The 14840-nt window shown below is 41.7% G+C and overlaps 1 protein-coding gene across 3 annotated transcripts in view; it reads right to left on the bottom strand.

Moving 5' to 3' along the window:
* Positions 1–8062, bottom strand: part of LOC100136219 (vitamin D3 receptor A) — an 88132-nt gene extending 80070 nt beyond the window's left edge. For 2 of the 3 annotated variants that reach the window (XM_021566307.2, XM_036947166.1), the window contains exons 1-2: positions 7822–8062; positions 7288–7424 (exon numbers count right to left, since the gene is read on the bottom strand). The gene's annotated coding sequence lies outside the window, so the exon portion shown is untranslated. The remainder of the gene's footprint in view (positions 1–7287; positions 7425–7821) is intronic. The other variant, XM_036947165.1, reaches the window with a different exon arrangement.
* Positions 8063–14840: the final 6778 nt, after the last annotated feature.

Raw genomic sequence — 14840 nt, 5'->3', positions numbered from 1 at the left:
TCAACTGGTTAGTGGAAATGCGTTTATTGCAGCACGCTTGCAGTTAACCATCTCTATTAAAATATCTTGGGAAAATTGTTGCATTTAAAGGGCAACTGACAGCATTTTAGCAACATTAAATCTTATTCAAATATATTCATATACAGCCCCAGGATGACTATGACAACAAAAAATAATTCAGACGAGAACAGACATTGTAATTTTCACGTTTTCATAAATTCTTAGAATGTTTGGGAATTACGTATACTAAGGCATTTGTGAACGCAATAGAGTGGGAAAGCGGTCGTGCATTTGGACAATTAGGCACTGCAGTAAATAAAACAGCCGTCTTGTCCAGGACTGGAGTCTACACAGACCAGTGTGCCATGGCCAATCAGAGCTACAGTAGACCTTTACACCAACAAGCCATTTGCCACACGGGCCAGCCATCATTCACTTTGAACTGGACTGTGTTTACAGGCAGTTGTAACAGTGCGACTTTAGATCATTAGAACGCATTCGCCAAAAGCCACAAAATACACTTGAATGGATGTCTGCAAATATGTCACCACAGGAGTCCTCTTATATTTGAGAACTTTGCAGTCCTATTGATAAAAACATGAAAAGTTAGGCTCTCTCCCACAGTTATGCATATCAACAAGATTAACTAATGTTAGAGCAAGATGAGCTAAATTCTCATTAAAGGAACATTAGACAAGGCCTCCCGGGTGGCACAGTGGTCTAAGGCATTGCATCGCAGTGCTAGCTGTGCCACCAGAGATTCTGGGTTAGAGCCCAGGCTCTGTCGCAGCCGGCCACGACTAGGAGGCCCATGGGGCGGCGCACAATTGGCCCAGGGTTTGGCCGGGCGCTGTGTCAAAAAGCAGTGCGGCTTGGTTGGGTTGTGTTTCGGAGGACGCATGGCTCTCGACCTTCGCCTCTCCCAAGTCCGTATGGGAGTTGCAGCGATTAGACAAGACAGTAACTACTAACAATTGGATACCACGAAATTGGGGAGAAAAAAGGAACATTTGACAAACCAAACTTTCACCTAATTGGCCGTCAAAATTGCACTAATAAACAATGGGGAATTGTAGCCTCCTCGTCCTTCTGCATGCTTGTCCCAACCAAGCACCCAGACAAACTGGCTAGCTAGCAAGCTACTTCCAGTCACAAATGAGAGAACACCTTACTCTGGCCATTTTACTTGCTGAAGCAGAGCTGGTTACATGTTATCTAGAGTGTTCTTAACTATTACTTTTTTTAAACCTAGGTTTACTGACACAGCAGGTCGTAAAATGCATCAGTTCTGTGGTTTGGCACATTCAGACCAGAGTTCTCTGAAATCGGAGTACATAGCCAGAGTGAATTTGCTAACGCAAAAGACATGCTAACTGTAACAGTCATTCAAGTTCTTGCTAACCAAATGAAACTGGCATCTCTAGCTGTAGCCACCGAAAAAACAATGAGTGGAAAAAGTCAGTCATTCACTCACCCACTCCAATGGCATGACATCCTCCTTACACCTTGCTAGCTAACGTTAGGCTCTGTGATCAGCTTGCTACATAGATATGCTAGCCTATTAGCTACATTATGACTGCCTTGTGATCATTGCCCTTGCTAAGTTTGAGTGTATTGACATTCCCAGCCTTAGTTACATTTATCAGTTTCTGTCCAGAAAATTGAGTCACTAATCAACTGACTGGCTTTCTTGATGTCTATAGTTCTCTCAGGTATGCAATCTGGTTTGCGCTCAGGTTATGGATGTCACTGCAACCTCAAAAAAGGTCCTAAATGATATCACCATTGCAATGTTGTGCTGCTATTTTTATTGACTTGGCTAAAGCTTTTGATACGGTAGACCATTCCATTCTTGTGGGCCGGCTAAGGAGTATTGGTGTCTCAAACCAGGTCTCTGGCCTGGTTTGCTAACTACCTCTCTCAAGAAGTTCTGACTTTATACATTGCACATCTGCGGTCTCAGCCACTGCCTGTCACCAAGGGAGTACGCCCCACTCAGGAGTCCCAATATACAATACCATTAAAGATGTTCTATCAGTGGCTTGCATTTAGAGTCAGGTCCAGGAATGGTTGTTAGGGCATAATATCTTTATAGACTTGGGTAAAGTATTTATTTGTAGAGCAATATTGGTAGAAGTGCTACAAATTAGGGAGGTTCAGGACCCTCGTAAGATATCATACTAAAATGGAGGGATGAACTGTAAATAGAAATGGCAAAATGGCCTTATACTGGGAAAGACAGGTTACTCTGTGGACATCGGAGGGTTGGAGTATAGATCAGAATGAATCGTAGATTGGCCAGTGCGAGTGAAAATCCAGGACTTGAATTAGGAATATGCATAATTATTTAAACTACAGGTACCGTAGTCATTTTACCCCACAAAATAAAGACTCATCCTCATGAAATAGTGTTCTGTGTTCCTGAGAAGCTTCTCTAGAAAACATGGAATACAAAGTATAACACCAGAACCAAAGTTTCATTTTGACCCCCAACACTAGAACAGGGGTCTCTCAAACAGGTCGATCACAAGCTACCAGTAGCTCACAGACCACCTAAGAGTAGCCCACCAAACTATTCTGAAAGTACATGCAATTTTCATGTGTTCCAACAAAACGAGTCATAAACAAATTTAAGGATCAGAGACCGTAAGCTCCCATCTAACCAATGCAAAAATGTACCTTGTCCCCCCCCTGGTTAGCCACTATTGCCTTAAAAAGCCAAACCGCACACAATATCTGGCTAATCATTTCCAGCAATATTGCCCCTTTTGGTCTGTGTGTTGCAGACGTTTGTCTGTGACTGTGTAGCCAGTAGTGATTGGTCATTTGAACTAACAACTTTTTGGTGAAAGACGGGAACCAAATCACATAGTAAAAAGACCCCTTCATTTAGCACCCTGATATGCATACTTTTACTACTGCGGTTTGAGCTCCAGACATCAATTATCTACAGATAAATTATAAAAACAGTCTCAAGATAGTAATTCCTCAGCGCAGGAACAATATAGTGAGAAGAGACTCATTGTCTTCATTTTTTCTTTTGCATGCCATCTAATAATGTGGTAAGGTAAAAATAGTAGGCAACGTTTTAGGCTTTAAAATTTAGAGTGAGTATTTTTTCATGATTTATGGTCAATTTCAAAGCATTAACTTAGCAAAGAGCAGTTTGGGAGCAAAATGATCCAGCTCGCAGAAAGACACAGAATCTCCATTACTAGTGGCCAGTTGATTTGATAAGCTTCGTGGGCTTCTGGAAATACTTTATGACTCGTTTTCTCAATTAAATGTTAACTACAAAGGCTTAGCTGGCAGAGGTACAGTACATTCGGAAAGTATTCAGACCCCTTGACTTTTTCCACATTTTGTTACATTACAGGCCTTATCCTAAAATGTATTAATTAAAACAAATTCCTCAGCAACATAAACACCCCTTAATGACCAAGCAAAAACCAATTTAGATATTTTTGCACAAAAAAAATAACAAATATTACATAGGTATTCAGAACCTTTACTCAGTACTTTGTTGAAGCGCCTTTGGTAGCGATTACAGCCTTGAGTATGACACTACAAGCTTTGCACACCTGTATTTGGAGAGTTTCTCAGTTTTTTTCAGGTCTCTCCAGAGATCTTCATTCAGGTTCAAGTCCAGGCTCTGGCTGGGCCACTCAAGGACATTTTGACTTGTGCCAAATCCACTCCTGAGTGTTCTTGGCTGTGTGCTTAGGGTCGTTGTTCTGTTGGAAGGTGAACCTTCACCTGTCTGAGGTCCTGAGCGCTCTGGAGCAGGTTTTCGTCAAGGACCTCTGTACTGTGCTCCATTCATCTTTTCCTCGATCCAGACTAGTTTCCCAACCCCTGCTGCTGAAAAAACATCCCCACAGCATAATGCTGCCACCACCATGCTTCACCGTAGGGATAGTGCCTGGTTTCTTCCAGACGTGAAGCTTTGCATTCAGGCCAAGGAGTTAAATGTTGGTTTCATCAGACCAGAATCTTGTTTCTCCTGGTCTGCGAGTCCTTTAGGTGCCTTTTAGCAAACTCCAAGTGGGCTGTCATGTGCATTTTTCTGAGGAGTGGCTTCCATCTTGCCACTCTGCCATAAAGGCCTGATTGGTGGTGTGCTGTAGTGATGGTTGTCGTTCTGAAAAAGGTTCTCCATCGCCACAGAGGAACTCTAGAGCTCGGTCAGAGTGAACATCGTGTTCTTGGTCACCTCCCTAACCAAGGCCCTTCTCCCTGATTACTCAGTTTGGCTCAGCTCTAGGAAGAGTCTTGGAGGTTCCAAACTTGGAGGAACCTGTGTTCTTGGGGACCTTCAATGCTGCAAAAATGTTTTGGTACCCTTCCCCAGATCTGTGCCTCGACACAATCCTGTCTCGGAGTTCTACGGACAATTCCTTCAACCTCATTGCTCGGTTTTTGCTCTGACATGGACTGTCAACTGTGGAACCTTATTTCAAGAGGTGTGCCTTTCCAAATCATGTCCAATCAATTGAATTTACCACAGGTGGACTACAATCAAGTTGTAGAAACATCAAGGATATCAACACAATACCCCATAATGTCAAAGTGAAATTATGTTTTTTGAAATTGACAAATTAAATAAAGATGTAAAGGTGAAATGTGTTGAGTCAATAAGTATTCAAACCCTTTGTTATGGCAAGCCTAAATAAGTTCAGGAGTAAAAAGTTGCATGGACTCACTGTTTGCAATAAGTATTTAACATGATTTTTTTTAATGACTGCCTCATCTCTGTACCCTACACATGCAATTATGTGTAAGGTTCCTCAGTCGAACAGTGAATTTCAAAACAGATTCAACCACAAAGCCCAGGGATGTTTTTCAATGCCTTGTAAAGAAGGGCCCCTATTGGTAGATGGGTAAAAAAAAAAAAGATTGAATATCCCTTTGAGCGTGGTGAAGTTATTAATTACAGTTTGGATGGTGTATCAATACGCCCTATCACTACAAAGATACAGGCATCCTTCCTAACCCAGTTACCGGAGAAGAAAGAAAACAGTTAGGGATTTGACTATGAGGCCAACGCTGACTTTAAAACAGTTAAGAGTTTAATAGCTGTGATAGGTGAAAACATTGTAGTTACTCCACAATACTAATGTAATAGACAGAGTGAAAAAAAGCAAGCCTGTACAGAATAAAACATTCCAAAACATGCATCATGTCTGCAACAAGGCACTAAAGTAATACTGCAAGAAATATGGCAAAGTAATTCACTTGTTGTCCTGAGTTGTCCTGTTTGGGGCAAATTCAACACATTACCGACTACAACTCTCCATATTTTCAAGCATATTGGTGGGTGTCTGCGTCATGCTATGGGTATGCTTGTAATAGTTAAAGTTTTACAGGCCATACAATTAACAGAATGGAGCTAATCACAGGCTAAATCCTAGTGGAAAACCCAGTTTAGTCTGTGTTCCACCAGACACGAGAGATGATTTCACCTTTCAGCAGGACAATAACCTAAAAACACCAGGCCAAATCTACACTGGAGTTGCTTACCAAGAAAACAATGAACATTCCAGAGTGCCAGAGTTTTGAAACTAATAAATGGGCAAATATTGTACAATCCAGGTCTGCAAAGCTCTTAGACTTACCTAGAAAGACACAGATGTAATCTCTGCCAAAGGAAATTTTACCATGCATTTACTCAGGGTGTGAATACTTACGGTATGTAAATGAGACATTTCTGTATTTAATTTTCAATAAATGAAGAAAATAATAATAAATGAAAAAATTGTTTTCACTTTGTCATTATATGGTAATGCATGAAGATAGGTGAGAAATATTTTTTCCATGTTGAAGTCAGGCTATTACAAAATGTGGAATAAGTCAAGGGGTATGAATAATCTGAGTATCAGAAGTGTGTTGTGTCTCACCCGATTTGAGAAGTTTGATGTGTTCTGTGTGTCTCTTCGGAACAGGGCACCCCTCAGGGGGGTAATATCTGGCGTTTCGTGGGAATTTGATGTTGCAGACATGAAAATATTCCTGGAGTTATTCATGTTTGTCAGATGAATCTAGAAAAAGTTAAGAGTATCTGTTCTTCTGTTTTTTTATATGGAGTCTCTCCCTACTCAAGTGCAGTTGGGTTATATGGGGCGGCAGAGTAGCCTAGTGGTTAGAGTGTTGGACTAATTAATAACTGGAAGGTTGCAAGTTCAAACCCCCGAGCTGACAAGGTATAAATCTGTCGTTCTGCCCCTGATGGCCCCTGAATAGGCCGTCATTCAAAATAAGAATTTGTTCTTAACTGACTTGCCTGGTTAAATAAAAGGTTAAAAATATATATTATAATAATATTTACTGGAGTCGGAGCACTTGTTCCAATACCAACGTAGTGTGATCATTGTAACGCTTTTGGACATGTTTCAAGTTTTTGCAGAAGGGAGAAGCCGAGATGTCCAAGTTGTGGAAAAGATCATATCATTCATTTTAAAAGTGATGAATGTGATATGTTGCAATTCTGGTGGGAACCATGAAGCCATGGCTTTGGAATGCCCAACAAGGGTAAAAGAGAAGAGGTGGCCAAAGTCAGGGCTGTCCAGAGCATTTCATATGCAGAGGCTGTTAAAATGGTTGAGGTTTCGAATGGTGCGCCTGAAGAGTCCAAAGACAAACCTTCACTGTTTGCCCTTCCAACAGCAGGTGCCAGATATGTTCAAGGTTAAGAAGGTGGACTTTGTGGCCTTTGGTGATTAATGGCACTGCCAAGGTGGAGAGAAAGTCCAAGAAATATATATACATTTTGGATGCAGTGGAACGGTTCCTGGGACTGAAAGAATTCTCGGCCGAGGATTTGCATGGAGTATTGTCACAAGCAGTACCACCCTCAAGTAAGTCATAGAGCCTGAGAAGTGAGAGAGATTTGAAGGGACTTTTTTTTATTGCTTTATTTTGGGTGGATTAAATTAGGTTCCTTATCACATTGGGGGTTTTCTTTTTACATTGGTTTGTTAACCCCGTCCAGTTGGTGGAGGTAATAAACTTTTGGGGGTTGTAGTCTGCCAAAAAACCCACAGAAGAAGAATTAGCGTCTAGTCTACCAGAAAGCCACACGAAGAAGTTGTTCACACGCAGCCAACGGTGGGCGAAGCTAACAACTGAAAACCCTACATACAGAAGGCTTTTCATGCGCTACCAAGGGTCCTAGCTTCAAAGCTAGCTGTGGCTGGCTTGCAGTCTCTGCTGTGAATTAATCGAGTTGAGTAACTAACGTTAGCTATCCTTATGCAAGCTGGCGAGCTAACTTGAAAGCAATTTTCTTACCTGATGTGGCATATCGCCCTTTACTTTGCTGGGTATCGTGACTGAAACTTGAAGCCAGTTCAAGAATTCTCTAAAGGTTTGGTAACGTTATCTGGTGAACGTATTCTTCGTTCAATGGAAACTTTTCTGGTGTTTAACTGTGAAAGAAATGGCAATGCGTTACACAAAGATAACGTCAATCGGCTAGCTAGGAGTAGGATACGATAAATCAAAGCAACATTTATGTATAATAACAAAAGTTACCTAACATTACTCTGATATCCCATCAATAACCATATTTGCTAAGTAGTTATATTACAATGCTAGAATACACAATTTAACATAACCAAATTGATCGCACTAAAATGACAGTTAGCTACATTCTGTCAACATTAGCAAGAGCGCTAGCCGCGCTGTTCAAGCGTACAGCGTTACGCGAGCCAATCATTTCAGTCTCAAACGCAACAAAAACACATTGCTCAGCCAGCGCATCGTTATCAAATGTATTTGAAACGTGCAAGGCCAAATGGTAAACTCATTCGCAAAACAACTCACGGTAATCCATCAGTACGAAGAGGTACGTACGTCTTTAGTCTATTCCTGAATAAACACCATTCTGCTTCGTCCCGCCCCATAGTTCAGCAGAAATTGCACATCTATACATATATCACCGCCAGCAACCAATCATAACTAACGTGTAAGAATAGTATCTTATTTTAATTGGACATGAGTATTACAGGCTCACTTTTCTGGTCGAATAGAACCCGCGATATTAGAGAAAGGAGGAGAAGGAAATCCCATTGGGCAATGAATGGAAGAACGTATAACTTATTCTAGTATTCTAATTCCTATCCTAATTCAATGCGTATAACGCTCCACCCTGCAGACTGTCGACCAATCGCGTTCCGGTTGTCATGGTGCGTCACAAGGTTGCTAAATTATCGTCACGCAACACCTTCCCAAAGCCAGTGTATGATGATGCTCGGTTAACGTGCTAGGCGGACCAAAGAAACTCGGACGTTTCCGAGTGGCTCATTTGTTTCGACTACCATCTGAACGAGTTATGAGTCTCATCTGCCTATTTTCCTCTTATGTACGTAATGTCACGATTCCAAAACGATAGGATATTACAGTGAAAATATGTGTGATGTTGTACTTCTTGTTCACGAAATTCATGCTAATGTTGTCCTGAATGCACCGCGCGTCCCATTGACGACCAGGGTTGCCATGTTGGCAGTTTTATGACTTGGGGTACTTTGAAAACGGTGTCGCGGGTGAAAGTGTTTTGGTAGCGGGTTTTTGGCCTACTTCTAAATTGCACTGCAGCCGTCTTGGCATTTCTCTTTAAAAAAAAATAAAAAAACATATTCTCTGGGACCTGCTGATGCTGACTATCAGGCAGTGTGAGTAGGTGACTGAATGCTGGGGAGGGAGAGGGAGGGGTGTGTGCGTACGTTGAGAGCACTGATTGAGAGGCAGCTGAGTTACTGAGACAGAGCAGCGCAAGCCGTACATTGCTTTGCTGTTTGGGATTTTAGGCTGGTTTTCAGTATAGCACTTTGCGACCTACTAATGTAAAAAGGGCTTTATAAATACATTTGTTAGTGATAACCTTTTACCATTTGTAGGTAGGCTATTTAGTTTGATCGTTAAGGAGACACCCATTTTCCATAATATATATATTAAAGTGCTAAAACTGATATTAAGTCGGCAAAGCATTGGAAAAGGACTTGAGGTGCACAAGCTGTTTAGGTAAATTCGCTCAGAGGTGGTTTAAAATAAACTGCATTCTAATGTCGACTTCTAATGCCTATTAGTTATCTATAGCATATTGAACTGTAAGCTGATGGTTTCTTGGACCACTATACCCATTTTGCCAATTGGACTTAGACCCCTCTGCTACTTGAAACCCTACTAATTCCACGACTGGTCTATCGACGTCACCGCACGAGGAGGCAAAAACAGACTTTTCCCCATCGCCTCTAAGGCTCTTATGCTAGCTTGCTAGCCCCGGCCTGCTAACTGCTAGCTTGCTAGCACCGGCCTGCTAACTGTCTGAATCGCCGTGTCCCCTGCCAGCCCAACCACTCACTGGACCCATACGATCACTTGGCTACGCATGCCTCTGCCTAATATCAATATGCCTTGTCCATTACTGTCCTGGTTAGTGATTACTGTCTTACTTCACTGTAGAGCCTATAGCCCTGCTCAATATGCCTTAACCAACCATGTTGTTCCACCTCCCACATATGCGATGACATCACCTGGTTTAAACGTCTCGAGAGACTATAGCTCTCTCTTCATCACTCAATACCTAGGTTAACCTCCAATGTACTCTCATCCTACCATACCTTTGTCTGTACATTATGCCTTGAATCTATGCTATCGTGCCCAGAAACCTGCTCCCTTTACCCTCTGTTCCGAATGTGCTAGACAGCCAGTTCTTATAGCCTTTAGACGTACCCTTATCCTACTTCTCCTCTGTTCCTCTGGTGATGTAGAGGTTAATCCAGGAACTGCAGTACCTAGCTCCACTACTACTCCCCAGGTGCTTTCATTTGTTGACTTCTGTAACTGTAAAAGCCTTGGTTTCATGCATGTTAACATTAGAAGCCTACTCCCTAAGTTTGCTTTATTCACTGCTTTAGCACATTCTGCCAACCCGGATGTCTTAGCCGTGTCTGAATCCTGGCTTAGGAAAACCACCTAAAACCCTGAAATTTCCATCCATAACTATACCATTTTTCGCAAAGATAGAACTGCCAAAGGGGGCGGTGTTGCAATCTACTGCAGAGATAGCCTGCAGAGTTCTATCTTACTTTCCAGGTCTGTACAAAAAACAAATCAAGCTCCTACTTCTAAAAACTCACCTTTCCAGGAACAAGTCTCTCACCGTTACCGCTTGCTATAGACCACCGTCTGCCCCCAGCTGTGCCCTGGACACCATATGTGAATTGATTGCCCCCCATTTATCTTCTGAGCTCGTGCTGCAAGATGACCTAAACTGGGACATGCTTAACACCCCGGCCTTCCTACAATCTAAGCTTGATGCCCTCAATCTCAAACAAATTATCAATGAACCTACCAGGTACAAGCCCAAATTCGTAAACACGGGCACCCTCATAGATATCATCCTAACTAACTCACCCTCCAAATACACCTCTGCTGTTTTCAACCAAGATCGCAGCGATCACTGCCCGCATCCGTAATGGGTCTGCGGTCAAATTACCACCCCTCATCACTGTCAAAAGCTCCCTAAAACACTTCTGTGAACAGGCCTTTCCAATTGACCTGGCCGGGGTATCCTGGAATGACATTGACCTCATCCCGTCAGTAGAGGATGCCTGGTTATTCTTTAAAAGTGCCTTCCTCACCATCTTAAATAAGCATGCTCCATTCAAAACATTTAGAACTAGGAATAGATATAGCCTTTGGTTCACTCCAGACCTGTCTGCCCTTGACCAGCACAAAAACATCCTGTGGTGTTCTGCATTAGCATCGAATAGCCCCCGTGATATGCAACTTTTTAGGGTAGTTAGGAACCAATATACACAAGCCGTTAGGAAAGCTAAGGCTAGCTTTTTCAAACAGAAATTTGCATCCTGTAGTGCAAACTCAAAACAGTTCTGGGACACTGTAAAGTCCATGGAGAATAAGAGCACCTCCTCCCAGCTGCCCACTAAGGCTAGGAAACACTGTCACCACCGATAAATCCACAATAATTGAGAATTTCAATAATCACTTTTCTACGGCTGGCCATGCTTTCCACATGGTTACCCCTACCCCGCTCAAGAGCCCTGCGCTCCCCACAGTAACTCGCCCAAACCTCTCCCACTTAGCCTTCACCCAAATCCAGATAGCTGATGTTCTGAAAGAGCTGCAAAATCTGGACCCCTACAAATCAGCCGGGCTAGACAATCTGGACCCTCTCTTTCTAAAAATTATCTGCCGAAATTATTGCAACTCCTATTACTAGCCTGTTCAACCTCTCTTTCGTATTGTCTGAGATTCCCATAGATTGGAAAGCTGCCCCGGTCATCCCCCTCTTCAAAGGGGGAGACACTCTAGACCCAAACTGATACAGACCTATATTTATTCTACCCTGCCTTTCTAAGGTCTTTGAAAGCCAAGTTAACAAACAGATTACGGACCATTTCGAATACCACCGTACCTTCTCCGCTATGCAATCTGGTTTCAGAGCTGGTCATGGGTGCACCTCAGCCACGCTCAAGGTCCTTAACGATATCATAACCATCATCGATAAGAGACATTACTGTGCAGCCGTATTCATTGACCTGCCTAGGCTTTAAGCACCAGCTGTCAGAGCAGCTCACAGATCACTGCACCTGTACATAGCTCATCTTTAAATAGCCCATCCAATCTACCTCAGCCCCATACTGTATTTATTTATCTTGCTCCTTTGCACCCCAGTATCTCTACTTTACAATTATAAACTGTGTTGTTTGTGCCCTAATTTGGTTGAAAGCCATGGTATATCAGACTGTGTACCCCGGGAATGACAAATTACTTTTTACTATTCTAATTAAGTTGGTAACCAGTTAATATTAGCAGTAAGGCACCTCAGGGGTTTGTGGTACAGTTGAAGTGAGAAGTTTACATACACTTGGGTTGGAGTCATTAAAACTTGTTTTTCAACCACTCCACATATTTCTGGTTAACAAACTATAGTTTTGGCAAGTCAGTTAGGACATCTACTTTGTGCATGACACAAGTCATTTTTCCAACAATTGTTTACAGACAGATTATTTCACTTATAATTTGAGTCAATTGGAGGTGTACCTGTGGATGTATTTCAAGACCTACCTTCAATCTCGGCGCCTCTTTGCTTGACATCATGGGAAAATCTAAAGAAATCAGCCAAGACCTCAGAAAGAAAATTGTAGACCTCCACAAGTCTGGTTCATCCTTGGGAGCAATTTCCAAATACCTGAAGGTACCACGTTCATCTGTACAAACAATAGTACCAAGTATAAACACCATGGGACCATGCAGCCGTCAAACCGCCCAGGAAGGTGACACTTTCTGTCTCCTAGAGATGAACGTAATTTGATGCAAAAGTGCAAATCAATCCCAGAACAATAGCAAAGGACCTTGTGAAGATTCTGGAGGAAACAGGTACAAAAGTATCTATATCCACAGTAAAATGAGGCCTATATCAACATAACCTGAAAGGCTGCTCAGCAAGGAAGAAGCCACTGCTCCAAAACCGCCATAAAAAAGTCAGACTACGGATTGCAACTGCACATGGGACAAAGATCATACTTTTTAGAGAAATGTCCTCTGGGCTGATGAAACAAAAATAGAACTGTTTGGCCATAATGACCATCGTTATGTTTGGAGGAAAAAGGGGGATGCTTGCAATCCAAAGAACACCATCCCAACCGTGAAGCATGGGGGTGGCAGCATCATGTTGTGGGGGTGCTTTGCTGCAGGAGGGACTGGTCCACTTCACAAAATAGATGGCATTATGAGGAGCAAAATTATGTGGATATATTGAAGCTACATCTCAAGACATCAGTCAGGAAGTTAAAGCTTGGTCGCAAATGGGTCTTCCAAATGTACAATGACCCCAAGCATACTTCCAAAGTTGTGGCAAATTGGCTTAAGGACAACAAAGTCAAGGTATTGGAGTGGCCATCACAAAGCCATGACCTCAATCCTATAGAAAATTTGTGGGCAGAACTGAGAAAGCGTGTGCGAGCAAGGAGTCCTACAAACCTGATTCAGTTACACCAGCTCTGTCAGGAGGAATGGGCCAAAATTCACCCAACTTATTGTGGGAAGCTTGTGGAAGGCTACCCAAAACGTTTGACCCAAGTTAAACTATTTAAAGGCAATGCTACCAAATAAGAATTTAGTGTATGTAAACTTCTGACCCACTGGGAATGCGATGAAAGAAATAGAAGCTGAAATAAATAATTCTCTACTATTATTCTGACATTTCACATTCTTAAAATAAAGTGGTGATCCTAACTGACCTAAGACAGGGCATTTTTACTAGGATTAAATGTCAGGAATTGTGAAAAATTGAGTTTAAATGTATTTGGCTAAAGTGTATGTAAACTTCCGACTTCAACTGTATATGGGCAATATTCCACGGCTTAGGGCTGTTATTAGCCACAGCTAAGTAAAATAACATAAGATTGATCAGAAATACAGTGTAGACATTGTTAATGTTGTAAATCACTATTGTAGCGAGAAACGGCAGATTTTTTATGGAATATCTACATAGGCGTACAGAGGCCCATTATCAGCAACCATCACTCCTGTGTTCCAATGGCACGTTGTGTTAGCTAATCCAAGTTTATCATTTTAAAAGGCTAATTGATCATTAGAAAATTATTTTGCAATTATGTTAGCACAGCTGGAAACTGTTGTTCTGATTAAAGAAGCAAAATTGGCCTTCTTTAGACTAGTTGAGTATCAGCATTTGTGAGTTCGAGTACAGGCTCAAAATGTCCAGAAACAAAGAACTTTCTTCTGAAACTTGTCAGTCTATTCTTGTTCTGAGAAATTAAGACTATTCCATGTGAGAAATAGCCAAGAAACTGAAGATCTCGTAGAATGTTGTGTACTACTCCCTTCACAGAACAGAGCAAACTGTCTCTAACCAGAATAGAAAGAGGAGTGGGAGACCCTTGTGCACAGCTGAGCAAGAGGACAAGTACATTAGAGTGTCTAGTTTGAGAAACAGACGCCTCACAAGTCCTCAACTGGCAGCTTCATTAAATAGTATTCGTAAAACTCGTCTCAATGTCAACAGTGAAGAGGCGACTCCGGGAAGCTGGCCTTCTTGGCAGAGTTGCAAAGAAAAAGCCATATCTCAGACTGGCCAATAAAAAGAAAAGATTAAGATGGGCAAAAGAACACAGACATTGGACAGAGGAACTCTGCCTACAAGGCCAGCATCACTCTTTCCTAGTCTGGTTAGTGCCAGTTTGCGTTAGGTTTGGCTGGCAGACTGCTACTGCCTGAACAGAGATGAAGTGACTTTAAAGAATGAAAATCAGTTAAGTCATTAAATAAAAACGAAGTAATATACACAACTGAAATATTTTATTATTTCATAGTAATTTCTTATTTTTGTATTGATGTCTACCTAATGTGGACCTGACAGAGACAATGGAATATTTTCAATGTTTTGGCAAGTGGACACTCACTATTTTGGGCTTTTGGTATTTCCATTAAAATGCTATATTTCAAAATGTATTTAATGTTCTAAAAATAATAAATCGTAAAAAGTGATCATTTTTTCATAATCGAACTGAATCCGAAACGACATCAAAAGCACTAATCACTCAGCACTATGGGCAACGTACACAATGAGCATTAATACTATTCCAATGGAGTTTCTCCTCAAAGTATCTCTGATAAAACTCATCTGAATTCATTGAAGATGACGCCATAGCAGTGGTGACTTGTCATTCAGGGCAGGTGGGGCCTATTTTGCATGTTATTTTGGCATTAATTTGTGTCACATATCAGTTCAACTAATTTATTGAGGGAATAAAGTCGCACACCAACATGGTCTCTTTCTTTCTTCCTTGAGTAAG

This window comes from Oncorhynchus mykiss, chromosome 16 (assembly GCF_013265735.2).
Source record: "Oncorhynchus mykiss isolate Arlee chromosome 16, USDA_OmykA_1.1, whole genome shotgun sequence".
NCBI lineage: Eukaryota > Metazoa > Chordata > Actinopteri > Salmoniformes > Salmonidae > Oncorhynchus > Oncorhynchus mykiss.
The sequence above is the reverse complement of the archived record's forward strand: the minus strand, read 5'-3'. Positions and strand labels throughout refer to the sequence as shown.